Source organism: Gossypium hirsutum, chromosome A11 (genome assembly GCF_007990345.1).
Source record: "Gossypium hirsutum isolate 1008001.06 chromosome A11, Gossypium_hirsutum_v2.1, whole genome shotgun sequence".
NCBI classification, from domain to species: Eukaryota; Viridiplantae; Streptophyta; class Magnoliopsida; order Malvales; family Malvaceae; genus Gossypium; species Gossypium hirsutum.
The window spans coordinates 95,744,597-95,753,910 of record NC_053434.1 but is presented as its reverse complement, the minus strand read 5'-3'; the positions used below and the strand labels follow the sequence as shown (position 1 = coordinate 95,753,910).

Sequence of the window (9,314 nt, the reverse complement as noted above, 5' to 3'; positions counted from 1 at the left end):
CCCTTTTTTTTTAAATAAAAGTTTTTTAGTAATCTACTAATTAAGTTGGAATCCGATTATTGGTAACATCAATCCAACCAAAATTTAATTTTTAATTTTAATATATAGTATTGATTTACAATTTTTCTTATCCATTTGCAACGTTTTTGTTTTTTTTTAAATATTTGTTGAAATTTGCAGTTGGGATACCAAATAAAAGGCAAATGTTGATTGAATTTAGGTTGGCAAAAAAAAAAAATTGATAAGAGGATAATAGAAAAGTAAAAGGAGAGTGACTTTTAAATTTGTTTGATAGAAAACAAAATAAAATAAAAAAGGAAAAGAATTAAATTAAAAAATATATCTTTTTCACATTTATTAACAAAGTCAATTAAAGAGGTCATCCAAACTTAGAAACAAAATACAAGACAAAATAAGAATGATGTAAATCCAACGTGTATATTTATATTTGTGTTTATTTTACGTCTCATGGTTAGGGTTAGTGGTTGCTCCTCTTAATAATATCATTTTCAAAATTTAAACTGGGGTCCTCCCATTGGGAGTACAATGTACCTTACCATTACACACAATCATTTATTAATCCTTTTTTATTTTTTTTAATAACTCACAAGTATAAAAAGGTCCATAACAAAAAAAAAATAATTGAGCTTAAATTAAATTTGTACTCAATTGAGCCTTTGTTGTTAATAAAAAATATCACTTAAGTTCCTCTGCTAATAATATTCGCCTTTGATCACATTGATCGTTAAAATCAATTAAGAGACCATTTAAACTGTAATGTGAGGCATCTTTTGATTTAATCTTATACTTTTTAAAAAAATTTATAAAATACATAAAAAATTTAAAAATCATGTAAACTTATAAAAATTCTAATAAATTATAAAAATAATAAAAATAATAAAAATTGAAAAATATTTAAAATATTTAAAACTTATAAAGAATTCATCAAAACTTATAAATATTATAAAAGCTTATAAAAATTCTAAAAAGTTATAATAAATCATCATACAAATTATAAAAATTATCATTAATTATAAAACTTATAAAAAATCATAATAAGTTCTAATAAATTATAAATAAAGTTATATTTTTTTAATAAATTTATAAGATATTAAAAATATATAAAAATTATAAAAAATATTTATTAAATCATCATTTTGAAAATTAAACCCCTAAAATCAAAATAAACACCTGACATTAGACCAATAATTGGATAAAAGAAATAACCGTTAAAATCAATGTTATTTGAATAGGACCGGATTGATCGATTGGACCAGTTGAATTGAGAATTGGTAATAGTATTAATTTGGAGAAAGCTATTAGACTGATTGACTCAGAAATTGATACAGACCTACTGAATAGTATTTTTCTAATTTTTTTTATTTTTTTAAAAAAATTAATGAATTTTTTAATTGAATTGGATGGACTAATCAAACTGATCAAATCAATGAACCACGGACCTAACCGATTTGATAATTAATTTAGTTTTGAAAACTTTAATTAAAATATTTCATACTGATATATGCTAATACTTACAATTATTAAGTAATGAAATTTTGGTTTGATAGGATCTAATTATACCAAAAACACTTTTTATATCATACAATACTTAGCTAACAATTTTCAATTTTTCAATATACAAACTACTATACTTAAAAATTTAGAGATAATTTAAAAAAATTATTAATAAAAAGGAAGAGTTCCACAATTATGGTTTTATTTGTGGAAGATTTAAAATATTTTATTAACATGAAAAAGACTTTAACGATTTAAAGACTATTCCCATTATATAGCGATTGGTCAAATCTCATGTGCTCATTATGATTTTAAGAATTTTAAATGACTTTTTAAAAAAAATTTCTATTATTTGTAATTATTTATTATTTATTTATAATTTATTATAAAATTTTAACTATTTTAAATATGTTTTATTAATTTTATAAAAATTTATAATTTATTAGAACTTTTATAATATTTATAATATTATATAAATTTTAATATTTTTATGATTTTTAATCATTTTAATGATTTTTTTATATATTTTTAATGGAAAACTATAAGATTAATCTATAAACTACCATGTGTCACCATTTGATTAGCCAGTCGATTGATTTTAATGATTAATATGGTTAAAGACGAAAACCATTAACGGAACGATTTAATTGATTTTTTTTGTTAACCACATTAACTCAATTTAATGTAAATAATTTTTTTAAGACAGTTTTGTACTTATAAACCTTTTTTTTAATCATACTAAAGAATAAATGGAAGGAAAATATTTTTTAATTAATAATACATATCAAATGTTGAAAACCTGACTTTACTAATGGTATTGGGACTTTACATTTTTTTTTCCTATAAAATATCTTACTATATATATGAACATATATAAAGAATTACTGAAGTTCAAAGCTAGTTGTATAGCAAATGAAAATTAATTGAAATAAGATGAAATACTTAAGAATGGATTGTCGTCGCTTTGCCTTGTAGTTGGTTCAGTAGTAATGCCAAACCCAAATGGATAGAGAGGATCATAATGCGGATCCCCGACGTTCATCGGCAGTTGATCGACCGTTTTGAACCATGTACGAGGAAGCTTGCCTGTAAAACCATAGTCACCAAATACAACATCTGCAACACCTTGTCCCTCGGTACCAGGTAACCAAGCGGCGACAAGAGCATCTATGGAGGCAAGATAAGGTTCGATTACAACGGGGCGACCGGATATTATGATAACAACACATTTCAGAGCTCCACACACATTTCTGATCGTGGTTGGACCAGGGTCTGCTATTGTCAAATTCATGCTATCACCATCTGTTTCTGCATACGGATGTTCCCCTACTACCACAATGGCGTAGGAGAAGTTGTTGGACTTGACGAACTCTGCGTTGGGATTCTCCTTGAATACGACATTGGTGCTTGGATCAATCGTGTTCTTGATGGCAGCTACGATTGTTGTACCTGTTAGTAACAAGATTCATTGTAATGGTTAATGCTTTTAGGTTTATAAAAGCTAGGAATATATTGGCACAGGACTGAGAAATACCAATTGTACGGTTGTTGCCGTTAAATCCTTGCCACTCGATTGTTCATCCACCGCATTGATAGCCCAAATTATCGGCATGGCTACCTGCAACTAGTATTTTTGAGGTCTTCTTAGGTAGGGGAAGCAATGGCCGATTCAAAGATTGCCCATTCTTCAGCAAAACAAGCGATTTTCTCACTGCTTCCCTAGCCAACTCTCTATGTTCCTGTTGAATTGGTTCGGAAAAGTTACGACATTATAATCATCTTAATCTTTAAAGCTGAAAAACCAGGCCAATAATTTGTATGGTCCAGCATATCCCCAAGAATAACCAGTTCCATACACTTAAACATAGCTAATAAATTAACCTGACTTCCCAGTTGGTCAACCAAGCTATTATCAGCGAGTGGGTTCTCAAATAGTCCCATTACAAACTTAACTCGCAAAATTCTCCTCACTGCATCATCAATGCGGCTCATGGGGATGACATTGTTTTTCACATGGAAGGTTAGCCCATCTATGAATTCTTTATAGTTGTACGGAACCATGACCTGCGATTAGTTCATATTATTATTATAAGTACATCCAACACTTTAAAAACCCAAGAAAAATGAACTCTAACCATGTCGATGCCCGCATGAATTCCAGCTTGAATTGAATATGAATAGTTTGCGTGTGGTGGATATGTTATCCTATCAAGACCTTCCCAATCCGAGATGACAAACCCCTGAAACAATGTGCAGAATCTATGTTATGCTCCCGGGTTCTTTTGAAAAGCGATGTTGGTGGGCCTACGTTACTCGAACTTTTTATTTATTGGTTCTATGAGAAACAGTTATACCTTAAAACCAAGTGTGTTCTTCAGGAAACCCGTGATTAACTCACGATTAGCATGCATTTTAATACCATTCCAGCTTGAATAGGAGATCATGACTGTTGAAACACCTTTCATAATTGAAGTATGGTAAGCTGGCATATGAATGCTGAGCAAACCTTGCCAGTCTATCACTGTGTTGTTCTCATTTATGCCTTTGGTTGTTCCACCATCACCTACATAGTGCTTAGAACAAGCCACTACATTGTTCCTGCATACCAAAACAGGGAGAAAAACTTAGACAAATTGGTTTCGACTTTTACAGGCCTCATAAATTCTGCAATTAGAAAGTTAGTATGATATTTTACATAAAAATAAAGTAACAAACCAACATTAAAACATAATAACCTCTTATTTAAATGATTTCAATCTGTCATTAAAAGCTTATAATAAGACAGTATAGGTATCTATAGGTTCCTTCTTAAAGAGCAATAAATGCTTGGAACCCCCTACATATGTTGTGGATAAGAAGACCAAGCAAGTTAATTACATGATGCATTCAAACTTTGTATTGTGGATGCAAGTGGGCACAATATTTCTACTTTTGTTTTCTTTTTTTCAGAAGTAGAATTCAGTTTACACAACATTAATTTTTCCCTTCAAAAATAGAGGTACAATAATTTATGGCATGACATTTATGGCATGGAAAGTTAAAGGCATGACTTCTTGTTATATACAGTAAACTATGTAAAATAAGATGATCTCTTAAATGTGAAATTGAGTTGAACATGTGTAGTTTGTGAAAATTGCTTACTTTCCAGCAACGAGTGGAACTCCCTTAGGAGAGTCAGTAGGGATGTTTCCATGTAATCCAGGTATAATGTCTGTCATGTCTTTAACAATCTGGGGATCTTCACTGTAACTTTCGTAACATCGACCCCATCTTGGATCTCTACACACCTGTTCAAAGTTTACTAGTTAAATTTGCTTAATTATATACCATGATAAGAAGTTCATACATCCCCAAAGATGAAAATGTAACAGGAAAAGGCAAATGAAAGCTACCGCTATACAAGGTGCGAAAGCATATGGAATGCCAGTTGCCCTGGTTTCAAGTGCTGTTGCAGCCCCAATTTTATTCACTAGTTCAGGGTCCCTGGTTTATAAGAAAAATAATTCAGCAAGGATGTAGAAATGTAGAACCATATTAAAGAATAAACCCAAACAGCAATAGTGCATCTACATGCCTGCTTGCACCTAGACCAATGTTGTGAGGAAAAATAGTTGCCTTGTAAACATTGTTGTTCCTATGAACAGAATCAATCCCATAAATCATCGGAATTCCTAATCGGGTTGATAAACTACCTCTTTGAAAGTCATTGACCATGTTTATCCAAGTTTCTGCAGAAGCTTGAGGAGCTGGGACACTCCCTCCTCCACTCAATACACTTCCTGTCAAAGCAAAAGACACCCTTTTTTACTTTTGAGTATGCCTTACTCAAAAATTGCTTAATTTGGTACAATTTGTCAAAGAAGAGTGTGATGGATGTTGCTTACCAATGAAATACTCCTTCATCACGTCGGCTGAAGCAACTTTGCGTTCGATTTGGACCATCTGTCCTATTTTTTCCTCTAATGTCATCCTATCCAACAAGTCCTGGATTCGAACAGGTATAGGTTGTTTTGGATCTTTGTATTTCATATATTCTGCTTTTGCTGGGGTTGTCAAGCAACACCAAAGCACAACTCCCATTATTAAGATGGCAACTCTTGATCTTGCCATTCTGATTTTCTTCCAATTTCCTGCAAATTAAAGAATAAGCATCAATCCATGAAGTAATATATGGAACAGCTCAAAACATTCAATTATAAGTACTTGAAACAGTGGGACCAAGAATTGCAGAGAACCCATTTATGAAATAGCTCAAAATAACCCAAAAACTGCAATGGAAACTACATCTTGACTTGAGCAAAAGCAATTCAATCATAAGTAGTTGAAGTTCTGAGGGTTGTTTTCTATGTGATAATATTTGCAAGTACACATGAATATTTTCTTGGATTTTGACAAGACGGCGTAGCGAAATATCAAACACAATGCAAACAAATTATCATGCAAAGTGAAAATGAAGAGAGTTCATAAGTTAGAAGAACATACAGAAAACCCAGAATTCCAATGGCTTCTGCTCCTTGGAAAGAGACACAAACAGAAAGATTAAGAAAGAGACAAATCAAAATGTCATGTTGCTCACTCTTTGGGAAATCAAACTTGGAAAAGGTGGTATTTATAAAATGATTGCTTCCAACCTCCATCAAAAGTCCAACTCCCATATTTAGTGATTAAGAATTCACTCGGATTTGAACAGTTTCGTGCATTGAATATATTTTTATCTTATGTGATCGTACATCAAAGTCAAAACTCCAAACAGTTGCTTATTTTTTATTTCCTTAGAAAATAAAAATAAATAAATAAAAATTGTTGAAATCATGAAAAGGAAAAATGGAGATGTGACTCAGAACCGCAGGTAATCAAATCGAAAATAAAGTATTTTAATGGCGCCAGCATATCATATAACCCAAATCATCATCATTATCTTTTAAGAAATTTTCATAATTTTTTTAAATAATTTTCTATTATAGTTTATGTTTCTCTTAGTTTCCGTGACTTTAACGATAAGTGAATTGTAAATCGGACGAGGACATGTATGATTCAAAATATATTTTGTAAGAAAATTATGAAGTGCTAAAATTTATTTGATAAATCATCACTCTAGTGTCTCTCAATTTTAATATTAACTAAATTGGCCTCTTTAAAAAAAAATTAAACAATTTAATCATTGTCAATTTTAAAAGCGTGCAATTAATCACGATATTAATATTTTTTATCGATTGTACATAAATTTGATTGGTTTAATAATAAATTTAGCTTTAAAAGTTTATAGGTTCTTTCAAATTTGTCTTGATTTAACAAATTTAACCCACACCATTTGTACAAACGTGTAAATGTTGAGGCTAACTTTGTTAATTTTTAGAATAAAAATTAAATTGACAAATATGTAAACATCAAGGGCTAAATTTGTTATTATACCAATCAAAATTATGTACAATTGAAAGGAAGACATTGGCTTCTTGATTAATTGTCCTTACTTGGTCACTTTCATAATTGACAGGAATTAAATTGCTCCGATTTTTTAGAGGGACCTATTTGCTTAATTTTGAAATTGAGAGGGACTGAAAAGGTCTTTTTACTAATTTATTTATTTATTTACAAAATTTAATTATTTGACATATGTGAGTTTTAATTCAGTTTGTTGATTTTAGTCATTGTTGGAATGGCTTTACCTAGATGTTACCTCATTCTCGAATAAGATTAGCTTCAAACATTAAAACGAGCGAAAACACCTATGATTATATAAAAAAATATATATTTTGTAAGAAAATTATAAAGCACTAGATTTTATTTATTTATTTTTAGTCTTGAACAAAATTTAGTTATTATATGCTTAGCACGTGTGAGTTTTAGTTTAGTTTAATTTATCAACTTTTGTTTAGATTATTCTAATTCTTAATCTGTTTGTATTATAATAATTTGATACTCGTAATTATTGATACATATATTTGTAACCTTTTGAAAAACTAAATAAAATAATTGTTATTGTAAGGAATAATTGTTATCTATGACTAAATCTAATAACAAGAATTTTCATTTAATAATAGAATTTTACTAACAAGCATTTTAAGTTTAGGATAAAGTCCACAAGCTCCTGGGATTTTCTGAAAAGTATATTATAGCTAATTAAAGATTAATGATGGATAGATTGGTAAAATTCTTAAAGTAGAAATATAGATGAGGTTTTTCCAATTGTCTTAGGGCATGTTGTGCAGTGCTTAAAAAAATACTTCTGACTCTAAAAGTGCTTGTACAAGAAAAGCTGTGCTAAACAAATTACTTTTCACTGAAATTTTTAGTTTTTCAAAAGTATTTTTCAAAAACACTTTTAAGAAGGAGAAACTAAAATTTTTAATTTTCCCTCTTTAAAAAACACTTTTAGTGCTTAATTACTTTTTCACCTCTCTGATAACATAGTATTTTACCATTTTTTCTTCTTGGTGTTTAATTACAAATGTGTTAAAATCATAATTAAAAATAAAAAATTATTTTTTAAAATACTAATTATAAATATTTAATGGTTATATTTAAATATTTAAAATATAATTTATATATTCTAATTAAATTTTATAAATAATTAATATTTATTGCTTAAAAATATTTCAAATTTATATTTCATAAATTAAAATATTAACAACAAGTTATAATAAATTTTTTATATTCTTACTAAAATATAATATTAATTAATTTAAATATTATTTAAATGCATATTTGTTACTTGATAATAACATATTTAAAATAAATATTTTCTTTCTTAAAAATACTTTTTAACAATATTAAATACTCAAATTTTAAACTAAATTTTTTAAAAACACTTCTGAAAAACACTTTTAAAAAATATTACCAAATTAGCTTTTGGAAAGACAGGATTGCTTTTGTATTTTTGGCCATAGTCTTACTTTTGTATTTTTCCTTTTCTTACTATATGCAAATAGTGATCAACATGATGAACATAACTTTGTCTCTTTTAAATAAAAAAATGAAAAAGTAGACAGGATTGCTGATACGCCCTATACGTTTTCCTACTAACAATTTTAACATTAAAAATTGAATCTCATATATATAAAATAAATAATCCGTAATAAATTATTAATAATTGGATTTAATATTTAAATCATGATGAATTTTAATATTAATTATTTTTATAATTAAATTAATTAAATATTTTTAATTACATTAATTTTTAATTTATTAATGGTCTTTTTCTTAAAAAAGAAAAAAACTTATTAAATTTTTTAAAAATAATTGATGTTATTAACTTAAGATGCACAACCAAGGTGATAGGAGAATATAAATTAATTATAAAACAGAATTGGCCCATACGTTTTGATTTCAAGATCTATCAAATCCGTCCACTTGTTATGTTCTTACATATTTTATATATTTTTCTCCACGTCTTTTCTTCCTTTTTAAGAAACATAATTTTCTAACATTTATATATATTTCTTTTGTTGGGGGAAAAAATATTTTATATTGTTGTGATGTTGCGCACTATATTAACCTGATTTCTTTTGTTAACATTATCCACGTTGAACCATCAACCACAGAAATCAAACATTAAACAAATTAATCTAAGCTATTTATTTTCGAATATCTGATCACTAATAAAAAGCAAAATGGTTGAAAAATATGAAAATCACATTTGAGTGTCAAGGGAGTGTCGAGTCCCTTACCACTAGAGCTATTTAAGATAGTTTTCATATTTGAAATATTGACAACTTATTTAACGATATTTATGGGCTATGCTGATTATGTGGATGTTATCTAGTCCACTATTAAAGATCATATAACTTGGAGAAACATAT

The 9,314-nt window shown here is 28.2% G+C and overlaps 1 pseudogene; it reads right to left on the bottom strand.

Moving 5' to 3' along the window:
* Positions 1-2,265: 2,265 nt before the first annotated feature.
* LOC107891673 (beta-glucosidase BoGH3B-like) lies at positions 2,266-6,186 on the bottom strand (annotated as a pseudogene).
* Between the last annotated feature and the right edge of the window lie 3,128 nt (positions 6,187-9,314).